This window comes from Hyaena hyaena, unplaced genomic scaffold, assembly GCF_003009895.1.
Source record: "Hyaena hyaena isolate Hyena2069 unplaced genomic scaffold, ASM300989v1 scaffold_450, whole genome shotgun sequence".
In the NCBI taxonomy this organism is placed as follows: Eukaryota; Metazoa; Chordata; class Mammalia; order Carnivora; family Hyaenidae; genus Hyaena; species Hyaena hyaena.
In genome coordinates, this window is record NW_024081084.1 from 506,006 (window position 1) to 521,335 (window position 15,330).

Sequence of the window (15,330 nt, forward strand, 5' to 3'; positions counted from 1 at the left end):
GTGGGGCTCGAACCCACAAACCATGAGATCATGACCTGAGCTGAAGTCAAGAGTGAGCTGCTTAACTGACTGAGCCACCCAGGAGACCCTCAAGGTTTGTTTTTAGATCATTTTTTTCTTCTAGTATAGTTGACACACAATGTTACATTCGTTTCAGCTGTACAATTTAGAGATTTGACAAATTTATAGATTATGTGCCACAAGTGTAGCTACTGTGCGTCACCTTACAGATCTTTATTTTTATTAATGTGAGAATTGTTCTAGAATGGCACAGTGCAAATCAAGCTCCTGGTCTCATAAATGTTTTGGCAGGCAACAAAGCAAGTAGAACATTGACCTTTTGAGGTATGATAATCACTTTTTAACCCAGCTGTTCCCTAGCTTTTTCTCACTATTTTCATTGTTTCATTTGAGTATTATATTATTATTATTATTATTATTATTTTGTTTTGAGGGTAAACATCCCTGTCTTTGTAATTGCCCTTTCCTCAGGTCTGAAAAACATTGTGTTTCTTCAGGAAGCTCTGGAATTGTTATTCTTTATTATTCTCTCTAAAGTAGAAAGGAAATACTAATAAAAGAAGGACTTCTTGACCATTTAAGTAATTGAGGACATTAACATTAAAAGGCAGGTTACTAGGTTAGCATGTAGAATCAAGAGATTGTGGCAGTGCCACCAGACCAATGCTAAGGACAAGGTCCTTCAAAACCCATTTTTGGTCACAGTTTTTTTTTTTTTTTTTTTCCTGGGACTAACACTGCTCATGGGTCCCACTAGCTCTTAAACCGGAGTCAGAATTGTACATGAACATACAAATCATGAATAATGTTTTCCATCATATGTGGGTGCTTTTGTGTGTCAGTAAAAAAGTTTTAGTGTGTGTGTGTGTGTGTATCTCCAGGGGGTCTTCTAGGATATTACAGTTTTCTAGCAGAACTGAAATGGACAAGTAGAACATAACACAGATTTATATTAAAAACAATAATTTTAAGAATAGATTGAATATAAAGATACTTCTGAAGGGTTGGGAAAAGGTTTGATTTATTGGAAAAAAATGTTTCCAGAGATAACACCTGGGACTCAGCAATAGTTTGAAACAAATAATTAGGATAATGAATGGGTCAATAAAACATCTGGAAGACTTCTAAATATTGGTGCTTACTCAGCCATCCATTCAATGAATTTTCCTAACTCCATAGAACCTTTTAAAGAAACATAATCTGGGTTGGGGAGAGGGGAAAATGAGTGATGGGCATTGAGGAGGGCACTTGTTTGGATGAGTACTGGGTGTTGTGTGTAAGCAATGAATCACAGGAATCTATCCCAAAAACCAAGAGCACAATTTACATACATTATGTTAGCCAATTTGACAGTAAACTATATTAAAAAAAAAAAAAACAACCTAATCCATACTCAGACTTTTTCCTGGTTGCATACCCATATTTCCAACTATTTTCTTACCCTTTGCCTTTACACAATGTCTAACCACCTCAAACTAAATGGGATAATAATAATAGCCACTATTTTGTTGGAGAAATTACCGTTTACTTGCCAATATTCTAAGTGCTTCATATGTGTTAGCTGATTTAATCTTCAGAACAATTCCAAGCTGATTCTTTTATTACCGTAGTTTTATTCATGAGGAAACTGAGACTTTAGGAGTTTAAGAAACTTGCCCAAGGTCACATAGATATTAAATGACACTCCTTAGTAGAAAGTCTATGTTCTTAACTGCTGTTATTACTTGCAAACTTAAAAAATTTTTTAAAAATATTTATTTTTGAGAGAAAGAGAGTGCTTGAGAGAGAGCATAGGGTGGGGGAGTGGGCAGAGAGCAGGAGACAGAGACTCTGAAGTACGTTCTGCACTGTCAGTGCAAGCCCAAGGCCAACTGGGGGCTCGAATCCAGGAGATCATTACCTAAGCCGAAGTCAGTTGCTTAATTGACTAAGCCACCCAGCCACCCATTACTTTCAAAATAAAGTCCTTAGTCATTGCCGCAAACTGCATCTCTTATTGTTTTCCATGTATTGTTGAATGTTATCACTATCCATCCAGCCAGAATCCTGGCATGTTTCTATTCTTCATTTCCTGCATCTGAATATGTTGTCATATAAAAAAGTCATCTCTATTTTTCCTTTTGCACAGCTCTTGGAACTGTTTCCTTGTATTCATCATTGCTGGAGCTATCATAGTTTGGATTCTTATCATCTCTTATCTGCTTACTAACTGGTTTCTTTGCTTTTAGTCTTGTCCTGACATCTTCCATGTTATAGCTTAAGTGATTTTTCTTTCTTTCTTTTTTAATGTTTATTTATTTTAAGAGAGAGTACATGTGTGCTGTCAGCACAGACCCTGACTCAGGGCCTAATCTCGTGAACCAGGAGATCATGACCTGAGCCGAGACCAAGAATCAGAGGTCCAACCAACTGAACCACCCAGGGACCCCTTAAATGATTTTCCTAACTGGTTGTATTGTTCTATCACTTTTTTGCTGAAGATTCTTAGTTTTCTATTACCTGTGATATAAATTCCAATCTATTGTATATGACAAACAAGACCTTTCATAGTCTGGTCTTTGTCTTCTCTTCCGTCCTTTTTTCCTGCTCCTTTTATACATTCCATGTTTCAGCCATATAGGACTTGTTAGAATTTTTGAACACCTACTATTCCTCCTGTGTGGAATACTTTTACTCTATTCTTCTCTAGAGCCCATTTCATACCTTTATTATAGTTGTTATCATATGGGATGCTAAATAAATGTTTGTCCTTCCCCATTTCCAAGTACACTGTAAGCTTTGTGAGAGTTTGATTTATGTTTCAGTTATCTTTATATAGTCTTATTTACTTAACACATAATGTATTTTATAATTTATTATGGTACATAATGTAATTAATGATTTTAAGCCCTAAATTATACAACAAATGGATGGCTGGATACACAGATAAACACCATATCAGTTGGATACACAAACACCATTTATGTTTGGCTTTGCAAGTGAGGGAACACTCTTTAAAGACTGAGTAGCTGAGGAAAGTAGGAGAGATGGCTGTCTGGATTAGTTAGCATAGCAGCATTGAGTTGGAGGAACTTCCTTTTTTATTAAAAATGTTTTTTTTTTAATGTTTGTTTTTGAGAAGGAGAGAGACAGAGCGCAAGTGGGGGGGCGGGCAGAGAGAGAGGGAGACACAGAATCCAAAGCAAGCTCCAGGCTCTGAGCTGTTAGCACACAGTGTGAGGTGGGGCTCGAACTCATGAGCTGTGAAATCATGACCTGAGCTGAAGTTGGACACTTAACTGACTGAGTCACCCAGGCACCCTGGAAGAGTTTCCTGGGGCAGGCAGGAGGGTTTCCTTCTTGACATTTGGAGATTTATGAGTGTATGGTATATTTAGAAACCCTAGAAATTCTTTTTTAGTAATAATATGCTAAATGGTTTGGATACTGAGGCTTGGAGTGCTGACTGATTTGCTTAAGCTTTTTCAACAGTTAGTTGCCAGGCTTGCATTTGATAGTCAGACTCTTCAATTTTACCTATTTTAGTATCCACAGGTGCAGAATATACTACATTTAGTCCAACCCTCTTATTTAACCAGTAAAGAAAGTACTAGGGCAGTAATCTGTCCATAGTTGCAGAGCTACCTAGGGACAGAGATTTCTAATCCCATGCTTTCCCCACCATAAGAAGCAGAGTGGTGCGGTGATCAAGAAGCTCAGTAAAGCCAGCCTGCCTGGATTTAAATCTCAGTCCTGCCATTTACCAGCTCTGTGGTTTGGGAAAATGCAGTTATCTTCTCTGTAATATGGGGGAAAGTATCCACATCATGGAGTTACTGTGAAGGTTAAATAATACAGTAAAGCTCGTAGAAAGTTGCTATCACCCATAAGTCTTATGTAGATAGACTCATCATTTTTTTTTTTTTTTTGATAAAAAGGGCAATAATAGGGGCGCCTGGGTGGCTCAGTCAGTTAAGTTTCCGACTTTGGCTCAGGTCATGATCTCACAGTCCTTGGGTCCGAGCCCCGCCTAGGCTCTGTGCAGACAGCTCAGAGGCTGGAGCCTACTTCAGATTCTGTGCCCTCTCTCTGCCCCTCCCCCTCTCATTCTCTGTCTCTCAAAATAAAATAAAGACATTAAAAAAAGGGCAATAATCTTTACCCTCCCCTGTGTTCCCACTGAGTTTACATCATAGGATCTGTCATGCTGTGTTGTCTCATATCTGCATCCATTGAAAATATTTGAATTATCATGTCTAAACCAGAATTCATTGAAAATATTTGAATTATCATGTCTATAGAAAAGATAGTGGATAATGTGGAGAGAGTGTATGTTCTTTGGCCAAAGAAATACTGAAACTACCTGGTTAGGGGCATCCCCACTGTAGGAGTTCTCATCCTGATGCAATAGTTATCACCTCAATTATTTTTTGTCAAGACATAGGATCACATGCTTTCTACTCAGTGTTTTCCTGAATAAACATGACGAAGCCTAACTATAAAGCAGCACTTGTATGCGTTGTTGGTGATAGAAATACGTCATTTTTACTTGACCAGGTTCATTCTTTTAAAATTTTCTGATCACAGTACTAACTTTGAGTTTGGATCTGGTGGTTTTCTTCTTTTTGTTTGGGGATAACTGTTTCATTTGGCCAGGTGGACAAATTAGAGATCAGTTATAGCATGATCCCAAAAGTAAGTGCTTTGGGGACAATAGCCTGGGTTGCATTTCTAACTCTGATGCTTAATCACTGTGTGAGTCTCAGCAAGTTGTTTAACTTCACTCAGCTTCAGCCTTCCCATATGTAAAGAGTTTAATGCATGCACTGTGGTGTTAATATGAGGAGTAAATTAAATAATTATACAAAATACTTGGCACAGTATCTGACATATAGTAAACATTAATGAATGGTAGGTGTTTTTTTTAAGTTTTTATTTTAATTTCAGTTAGTTAAATACAGTGTAATATTAGATTCAGATGTACAATACAGTGATTCAACACTTCCATACAATGGTAGGTGTTTATTTTTTCATGCATTTATTTTTTAATATCATCTTAAGTTCATTTAAGATCTATCCCAATACTGTATGGTATTATGTATTTCTGCTAAATAAAGATATTTAAACCAATTTTTTTTTTAAAAAAGGGCCATACTTAGAGTAACAGAAAGTATGGAAATAACATTTGGAAGAGGTTGTGTACAGACCATCTGTATCAGAATTTCTTGTTAAAAATACAGGTGCCATGTTCTCAACTCAATTTGCGGATAAGAATCTTTGGAGATGGGACTTAGAAATCAAATAGTTTCAGAATCACCCCCAGGAAAGTTATTTTGATGTAAATTGCCCATAGATAAACTTTAAGAAATATTTATTTACAACGTATGTGTTTTATTGAGAATTGTTAACTGATTTAAATATTTAAACCAACACTGATGATGCAGTAAATGGAAAATTTCTTACTTTATTTGTAAGTACCTGAAGTTATAGAATCTGTATTTCCTAGGTAGTATTTCAAGATCCTAGGAAAGGCATTGATTCTTTTTTTGAACTTTATTTTCATTCCATTATAGTTAGTATACAGTATTATATTAGTTTCAGGTGTACAATATAGTGATTCAGCACTTCCATACAACACCAGGTGCTCGTCAGAAGTGCACTCCTTAATCCTAGTCACTTATTTTATCATTGCCCCACCCACCTCCCCATTAGTTTGTTTCTCTGTAGTTAAGAGTCTGTTTCTTGGTTTGCCTCTTTTTTTCCTTTGCTAATTTGTTTTGTTTCTTAAATTCTACATATGAGTGAAATCATAATGGTACTTGCCTTTCTCTGACCTATTTTGCTTAGCATTATACTCTCTAGTTCCATCCATGTTGTTGCAAATGGCAAGATTTCATTCCTTTTTGTGGCTGAATAATATTCCACACACACACACACACACACACACACAACACATATTTATCCATTCATCTGTTGCTGGGCAGTTGAGCTGCTTCCATTTGGTGTTCTTTCAATTTCTTTCATGTATCTGTCTGATTTGGAATGTCTGATTATTTCTCTCTTCTAAACTGTGAACTCCTTGGGGTAGAGACTTTGGATTTCCAGTGTCTAGCACAAAATTGTGCCCATAGGGGTTATTTAGTAAATGTCTATTAAATGAATACACCAATTTTATTTATCTCTCTTGATTTATGAGAATTCTGTTCTTGAGAGGAGACATTGAATTCAAACACTTAAATAAAAATTTTTATTAATAAAAATAGAAGAATGATTTTCAGTTCAGTTTTGCCCTATTTTACTAATGTTGAAGTAAGAATATTTTTTTATCAAGTTTTTTCCCCCCTACATTTACTTAACTGCCTTATATTTCTTAATGTAGTCATTGGTATTTAATGTCTCAGGAATGGATGATGCAATAGAAAAGCCAGTTTTAAATTTCAGAAGTATAAACCCATGGTGTACACAGTATCTAAATAATAGCATTGTAAGGAAAAATGAAAAACTAGTTTGTCCATAGCAAAAGATTCTCTGGAATGGAGGAGGGGAAGAATGGGGAAGGAACAAGGACTTTAGTTGCCACTCTGTACCCTGGATAAAGGGCTATGTGTTCTTTCTCCATTAATTGTGGTCCAGTTTGAGGTTGAGGGAGAGAGAAAAAGTGATAAATAATTCAGACAATTATATTTAATGTTCTATGTCAACTATACCTTAATAAAAATTAAACATATAAATAGAGAATTGAGTACCTATTGTGTACTAGAAGTTGTACAGGAACAAGTAAGACATGAACCCTACACTAAAGAGGTCATAGTTTAGAAGAGAAGAAATATAATATCATTTGATAAGTCCTTAAGTAAAAATATGTGCAAAAAACAGAGGTAGACCAGAAGGCAAAATGATTAATTTCTTTTAATGTTTATTTTTAAGAATGAGAGACAGAGTGTGAGTGGGGAGGGGCAAAGAGAGAGGGAGACTCAGAATCTGAAGCAGGCTCCAGGCTCTGAGTGGTTATCACAGAGTCTGACGGGAGGCTCAAACCCACAAACCATGAGATCATGACCTGAGCAGAAATTGAACGCTCAACCAACTGAGCCAACCAGGTACCCCCTCAAGATGATTAATTTCTAATAGGGTATTTCTTTTTGTGGAAGAAAATCAAATTTTCCTTTACTTGTTATGTAAGCTGTAAGTCTATGCATGCTTCAAGTTACTACATCTTCAGTTATCAGCCTTTAAGCCAAATGATCATTGTCTTTGTTAAATAGCCTTGAATGTATCATTTATATTCCTAACCTGAAAATAATTAATCTCACACTTATTATTACAGGGTTAATATTGTAGTTAAATAATCCTTAATCTGTCCTTTTTCTATGCCATATTATGAAGAACTGCAATGAAGTAATCATTATTTGCAGAGTCCCATGTTTTAAGCATACAGCATAATGTTTTAACATTTGTATATGACCATCACAATAAGTCGAGTTACCAACTGTCAATAGATAAAGTTATAACTTTTTTTCTTGTGATGGGAACTTTTAAAACTTCCTTGCTTAACGTCTTAGAACTTTGCAATACAATATTGGCATAGTCATCATGCTGTGCACATTAAATCCCCATGGCTTATTTATTTTATAATTGGAAGCTTTTACTTCTTGATTCCCTTCACCAGTTTCACTACCCCCCCCCCCCCGGATGTTTATTGAATTGAGTTGAATTAGGTTAAGATCCTGTATTCTAGTACTCAGTTTACAGAGTAGGCCTTTTTTGGGGTATCCCTGTATGGGTAAATTGGAGCAAAGAGTGGAGATCAAATCTTTGTTTCAATTTTCAGGATTGGAAAAACCAATCGTGAACTAAGAGAGGTGGGACTTGGAGGATCTCTTAAATCTGGACACTTGCTCAACATTGGAGTGGGCTTTCTAATTACTTTTTTCGTATATTCCTTTTTTTTGATAGTTGATGGCCAGAATCATGCCTATCAGGTTGGTAGCCAGAAACATCTACAAAATGGAGGAAGAATTGCCACCTTTCAACTCTATTCTACAATGAGGTTTCTCATGGTATGCCACATTTGGGAGTGGGCATTCTTCTCCCTTTCCTAAATGGTCACGTGTCATCATTTTCAAGAAATAACAGTTTTGATATTTCTTGAACTTTTCAAATTCAGCTAAACACTTTTAGATTGATAAATTTATTAAATCTACATAAGATACTTAAATTGTTCAGAACATTTGTATAGATTCCAAAGGATAGAAGTAAAAGGAGATAACATTTAAGTAAATGATACAAACAGTACTCTGACACATTTACATATGTGAAAAATGATCATTTAAAAATATTAACCTTGAGGTAATATTATCAACAACATAGTATTAATGTTCAGAATATATTTCTTGTCGCCTAAAATTCAGCTCTTTTATACTAAGAAGAGTCAATGCAAAAGACTTTCAGATCTAAGCCAGAGCCCAATACTACCAGGATTAAAATGTGTTTTCTTGAAATACTAGTGTTGGCAATAACCTTTAGAATCCAGTGACTTCTTCAAATACAATTAGATGTATCAAATATAATATTAGATAGCCTCTTCTCTAAGATAAACATTATATTAATGTGCATATCTTAACCCCCAGGGCTTAAAATAGCAAAAGGAGATAGGAACTGAAAGGACATTGGCTCCATGCTGACTTGTATACTTGGGGGATTAGTAAAATTTGAGGTCAGCAAGAGACCCAGGATTCAGGACAGATCAAGGAAGGAAGCACACCATGGTGGCTTTTTCTATTGGCCACTATGTGGATAGCTGGAAAGGAAGGTGTCTCTTCTGTTTAGTGCTTTCTGTAATTCCCCTTTGTATGGTTGGCTTGTGGCCGATTGCTCCTTTTATTTCATTCCTCAGAGAGGAAAATTCCACATTAATATTGCTCAGTATGACAGGAAACAGCATCAGTAGCGCAATCCCTCACACATAGTAGGGCTGACTGAATGAAAACTGGACTATTGTCTCATTCCAGTAAGATGTCTGAAACATTCAGTTCCTTGGACAAATAATAGTCTTTGTAATATGTACTGTTATGTTTGAAATTATGGCTGTCAAATTGTGCTAATGAAATCTCAGTGGATTTCTAAATAAAAACAGGCTAAAGAGGAACTCATTTTTAATCATCTAGGATCCAAGGAAACTTGATTGCAATGGAAAGAGCTCTGGACTTGGAGAAATATAAAAGTTACCTGGGGGTATTTTTCAAAATGTATATCCCCAGATACTTCCTCTCCTAGCCTCCACCAAGGACATAACAGGATCTCCAAGGTGGACAATACATAGTTGGGAAAACAAGCTGCTCATACAAGTGGGATTTTCTCTTCCTTACCTTCTGTTCTTTTCAGTTTCTGAGTTTGAAAGTGAATGGAGAAGTTGATCTCCAAGAGCCTATCTGTAAAATTCTATGGTTTTGTTAGTGAAAAGTCTACTCCCTAGTGCTGATTTTCTTCTTAGAAGTTATAAATTCTACTTCATTAGGACTTTCTTAGGATCTGGATATATTTTCCCAGGATATGGGCCTTAATTCTAAAGTCTTTAGAGTTGTTAGATAGAAGTAGTGTCGATTAACTGAGGATCACTTTCTTCCCCCACTTTTCTTTTTACTAAGCTAGCATTCATTATCTTGGATCCGAGAACTTTAGATGCAGGCATGCTTGAGCTCTAGAAGTAGGATGTAGGTTGTTGGAACTCTGGCTAAGTCATGTTACACCAATAGAAATAGCAGTTCTAGAGTAGAGTGAACACTCAGGAAATAGTTATTCCAGGAAAGTAGCTGTATGCTTTAACAATATACATTATAGGGAATTAGTGCTTAAAAGCCCTTTAAAATACATACTATCTTATTTTTATTTTGGGTCTTAGAATAAATAATATATTTGAGTTTTCAAACAAATATGAACTCAATGACTTAGAGTCTCCTAATGAGATAGAAATTATCTATCTAGAGAGGTCATCGCTTTTATCCTACTAAGTTGTCTGTGATGCTCAATTATGGTTATGTGAGTGGAAAGGGAGCTTTTATTTATCAGTCCATGGTAGAAAGTCAAGTTGGGCCCCAAATTAGCAAATTGCCAATCAGCACCTTGTTGTTTAAGTCCTTAGAATCATCTCCACGTGGTGGGCACAAAGCTGCCACTCAAATATATTAATCACTCTGGTTTATAAAACAAGGTGTTTTCTTATCAAGATTATAGTTTATTATAAAGATTTGTATTGAGAGGGTAAACAGATATAAGTTATTAATAATTCCACCTATGAAGAATGTTGTGGAAAATTTTGGTGTGTTGATGAAAATAATTTAATATTCACTCCTAACTGATGAATGCTTTTTAAATCTGGTGGAAATTTTCTTATATAAGATAAGCCATCTCCGTAATTTTCAGTCACACTCTGTTAACCCCTCTTCATTAGTAACCTCTGTACTTAGTCTGGGATTCAGTGATACCTGGGCTTTATTACCTAAAATACTCTAGATCTATAATTAATTCTAAGAAATATGAAGCCACTCAACAACCATTTTTAACTTCTTTTCCCTACAAAAGAGCTCCTCTCACTGACACATAACTAATCCCATGGATTAGTTAGAGAATTTTCTACCCCTCTCCCCCTCGCCCCCGTTTTTGATACTTTTAAGGCAAAAGGCTATATGCTTGTTGTCAGATTCATTGTCTCTTCAAAATGCTTTAGTATTTTAATAATTGCTACTATCAAAGTACTTTCCCTATTTTTGTTGGGAAATCAGAGAAAAATATATTTTAATTTGTGATAGTGTGTGCCTTGCCTAAGTGTCTCACAATTAAAATATTGACTGTATCTGTATGCCCAATTCTTACTGAGTCAACAATGACTTAAATGTCTGATTTTGTTAATGCGCAGTTTGATCTCATTAAGGCATATCAGTTTTGATGTCATCTGTTTTTAAAGACGCCATGTACTCACAGCAGGACATCTAGGACACCTTATTAACATCCTCTTGTTTGACTTAATGTCTCCCATGGGGTTCTGGGAATGAAGTGAATTGCCTCAAAGTGTTAAAATCTGGCTGAGCTGGTTGGAGTCCACCTTGGACTAGTCTGTATAAGAAGTTAGCATCCTAGGTGAGATTCTTAATGTCCATTAGACTTGCAGCTTACAGGCTGTATTTTATATCAGCAGCCAGGTGTGGGCAGTGACAAGGGGCTGGGGAGATCTCTCTTACCGGCCCAGGGATCCAAGGCATTCAGTGCAAAACCTGGCCAGCAGCCCGAGCGAGTAGGAGCCATGTGACTCTGGTGAGTTGGAGTGTGCAATTGCCTCCTGCTTCAGAGCTACCTGATCCGAATACTAAGCAGAGCGAGTGCCGGGCTGAGTGTAGGACATTGAAGACACTGCAGAGAAAGGTGCTTATTCCAGAGGCGTTACAAAACATGGAGATTAAAGACCAGGGAGCTCAAATGGAGCCGCTGCTGCCTACGGTAAGAGACAACCTGCTGTCACAGATTAACCGTGTTTGCTGCAAATCCTGTCAGGCAAGTGGTCGGCTGGCTAGATGCGGTGAACGTACTTTTGGGGTGGTGGATAGCTCCCACGACATATGGACAGGGGTCTCCTCCCATCTCGGGTGACTGAAATGCATAACGCAAAGCACATGATTTTTTTTCCCCCCTTCTCAACATGGATGCACTACGGTGATGAAATGTCTCATGTTTGCTGCTGTTTGAAGAGATGGCTAGGTTTTAGCAGCAGGGACAGCTGTGTGTCTCTCTCCCTGCCTGTTTCTGCCTATCTCTGTTTCTTAGGCTGTGCGGTGGTGGCTAAAGACCCTGTAAAGAAGCCCCCCTCCCTTTTTATCATATTCCATTCATGATAAATTTCCTCCCTACGCCTCATCCCCCTGGCAGTGAGGTAAGGGAATCTGCTGCTGCTGTAGCTCCAGAGATTTAGTCTGTGCAGAAACCAGGGGAAAGGAGAACAGGAGGAGTGTGTGTGTGTGTGTGTGTGTGTGTGTGTGTGTGTGTTGATTCTGTCAGTCTCTCTTGAAAGGAAATGTGTCATGGTTCACATACAAAGAAGGTATGCATTTTGCAGGGACAAGCTGACAATTCAGTTTTGAATATCTGAAAGCTTCCTGAGTAGTCATTCAGAAATACCCTGCTTGTTTCTGGATCTTAAGCCAGATCTAAATCTTGGGTAAGTAGTTGGTTTGCCTAACCTCCCCATAGTCTCTCTGGCTGGCTCACAGACTTTGTAGCTCTTCAGGCAACCTCTTTCTCAGCCTGGAGCAGCTGATGTTGCTGTGTTGAAGGGAAAAAAGAAAAACAACAATAATAACAACAACAGTATTTTCTTGATGCAACAGAGATGCCAAATGCAAGCTTCCTCAGCACTATCACAGCTCAGAACAGCAGAAATCTCCCTGCACCAAACCAGGAAGAGGGGCTGTTCTCAGCTCTCTGTTACTCAGGTTGGTGACCCACCTTGCAGAATAGGGACTGGCAGGAAGCTGTCCACTTACACGTCCATTTCTAGGCTGTGAACACATCTTTAAATCAAATGATACCTCAGGGGGAGTGGGAAAATTCTGGGCCACTGTATTTTTAGGGCCTTACCTCTCCTGCTGGGCTCAAAATCTGCAAAAGATGCCAGTTTGCATCCCGGAATTGGCTGTGGCTACTGAGCATGCTCAGTTCTCCTCAGGACACTAGATTTGAGCTGGGAGGGAGCTGGAGGATGGGAAGAATGCAGGCGTCACTACCAAGAACGGAGCCTAAATAAAGGGCGGGGGCTGTGAGGGTGGAAAAAAGGAAGCATATTAATTAGCCTGCCTGCTTAAAAGTAGAAATATTTCTTTGTGGATCAAAGTGGCATTATTTTATAAAATTGAGAATAAAAGGTTTGTCTTCCCTCACTTGAATAGATCTATAAATTACGATTCTGTGGGTACTCACAATAAAGGATGTCAAGAATGTCAGAGAGAACTATCGTTCCTTAGATGAAAGGAAGGGACTATATGTAGGAGTTGAGGGATGGAGATTTAGGAAAGGTTAATTTATAGGGGAAAATCCACCTTTTTTAGGGGGAAGGGGTTTGGGAGTTGGCCTAGAAAAGCACACTGAAGTCACTTTGTGGCATGTGAATTGTCACTTGTAGGGAACACTTACAGGGTTTAGGACCAAAGGAGGATAGCATTACTGGGTTAGATGGGCAGTCAGTGTGTGGCTTAAAAGAGCAGAGAAAATCCAAGTGTGACTAGAAAAGAAGGTCTATCATCAGTCTGATGGAAATTTTTGAGGAGTCAGAGGTTGCATTTTATGTGGATAATGGCCAGTACAAGATAGTTACATAGTTTAATGGCAAAAGAAGATCTTGCTAGCAGTTGATTATATGAAAAATAAATTTGAGAGGCGAGAAAGGATGCCGAAGTACTGGCCTACTTTTAGACTTCTATAGTATTCTCAGCTTCTTCAATAGGACTTGTTTCTTAGTTTTCAAGGTAATCATGTTAAGAAAAGCAGATTTTATTATTCTAATTTTAAAAATGAGAAATTAAGGCATAGGGAGTTGGAAAGGCTTGTCTAAGGTCACACAGTACTGAAGTCAGCACTAGAATATAGGTCTTCTAAAACTAGTTCAGAAAGAAAAGCACTATGTTTTTTATATTACATTATTAATCAGGCTTATCATAATCAGATCCTGGACTGGAGTTTTTATACTTGGAAGAGAAAGGAAGAAATAGCTTTTGACTCTGCTTTAGAAAATTAATCTGATGACTTTGCAAATAATTATGTAAGAGGCAATATGGCATAGTATTTAAGAACACAGTCTGGGAGGAGGTCAGAGCACTGCTATTTACATGCTTTATCATCTTGGGAAAATGATAAGCCTTAGTTTCTTAAACTGAAAAAAATGGGAAGGGAATTGTACATATCTCTTGGGTTTTGTAAAGAGTGAATCATAACTTATGTGAAGTATCTATCATTTAGTAAGTGCTCAATAAAAGTTATCTGCTGTTAGGAAAGGGAGGGAAAGTTTCTTTTTGAGCTTCCAAGGTTTTCCTTCATTTAGCATATATATAAAGTACATTTTAAGGGTGTGAGGGAAGGAGATCCTGACATGTTTCCTTTCTTTCTCAGTCCTTATTAGGGAGCTTTACAGATAATTTTCTTTTGCTGGACAAGGCATCATTGCATTTATAGGGCCCCATCACTCTAAGGGTTAGGACACTCAGCTTTTCTGGGCTTAGAGTACATTCTGGCTTTGATAGCATCTGACTGATATGTCTGAAGCTATGGATCAAGTTGTGTTCAAAAGATTCCTTTATTTGTTAAAATAAATACGTGTTGGCCAGACATGTTCATGGGGCTGGGAATGTAGCAATGAACAAGATGGACAAAAACCCTGTCCTCATGGTGCTCACAGTCTAGCTAGTCAACAGATAGAGCTCAAATTAGCTTTTAGAGAAAAACTGCTTTTTTTCTCCCCAAATACTTAATCATTATCATAAGCTGTTTGAGATGGGTAAGTATGGAGACTATTTGTAATAGTAAGGATGGTGGTATCGTTTCAGTACAGATGGATGTAATCTTTTGAAAGTATGAAGCTAGAAATTTAGGATACTGGATAGGACTTCAAATTTTTCCTTGACATTGTTGAGTTTGCTTCTAGGAATAAATTATCAGACCATGGAAGAGATGTCTAGGAGAGTAGTTTTAAGACAAATATTTCTATCTCCTGCCATTTAATCTTGGGTGATATTTTAGTGGTTTCATGTTGGATCCCTTATAAAATTCTGATGTCCTAAAAGGAACTAATTTTAAGTTGAACTTGCTTGTAAAACTGCCCTGAGGTATGGAACTAGAGTAAAGATCACTTTTTAAAGGTAATTTGTTGGTGGACTATAGCTCCTTTTTAAATGGTAATTCTAGGTTTCCAAATGGCTCAGTTTATTGCTTTATTTGTGAACCTTATGAAAAATCTCCTATGTTATTATATGAGGGAAAGAAAAGGGGACAAAAATGTCAAAGTAATGAAAAGATATGTATGTTGGCTAAGTAATCTTGGTATTTATATTTTATTTAAATTGTAATTTAGAATATAGTACTAATTTAAAGAAAACATACATAGTAATACATAGGAAGCAAAATGCAGTATAATAAATCCTCATTTCCCCCTTTATGACTTGAATTATTACTCTACATTGGTGAGTGACTATAAAAATGTATGTATAGGGTGCTAAGGTTGCTAATGAGTGGTAGAATCTAAAGCCTACAAGTATTGTTTATGATAAAAATATTGAGGTCAGATGAGGAAGT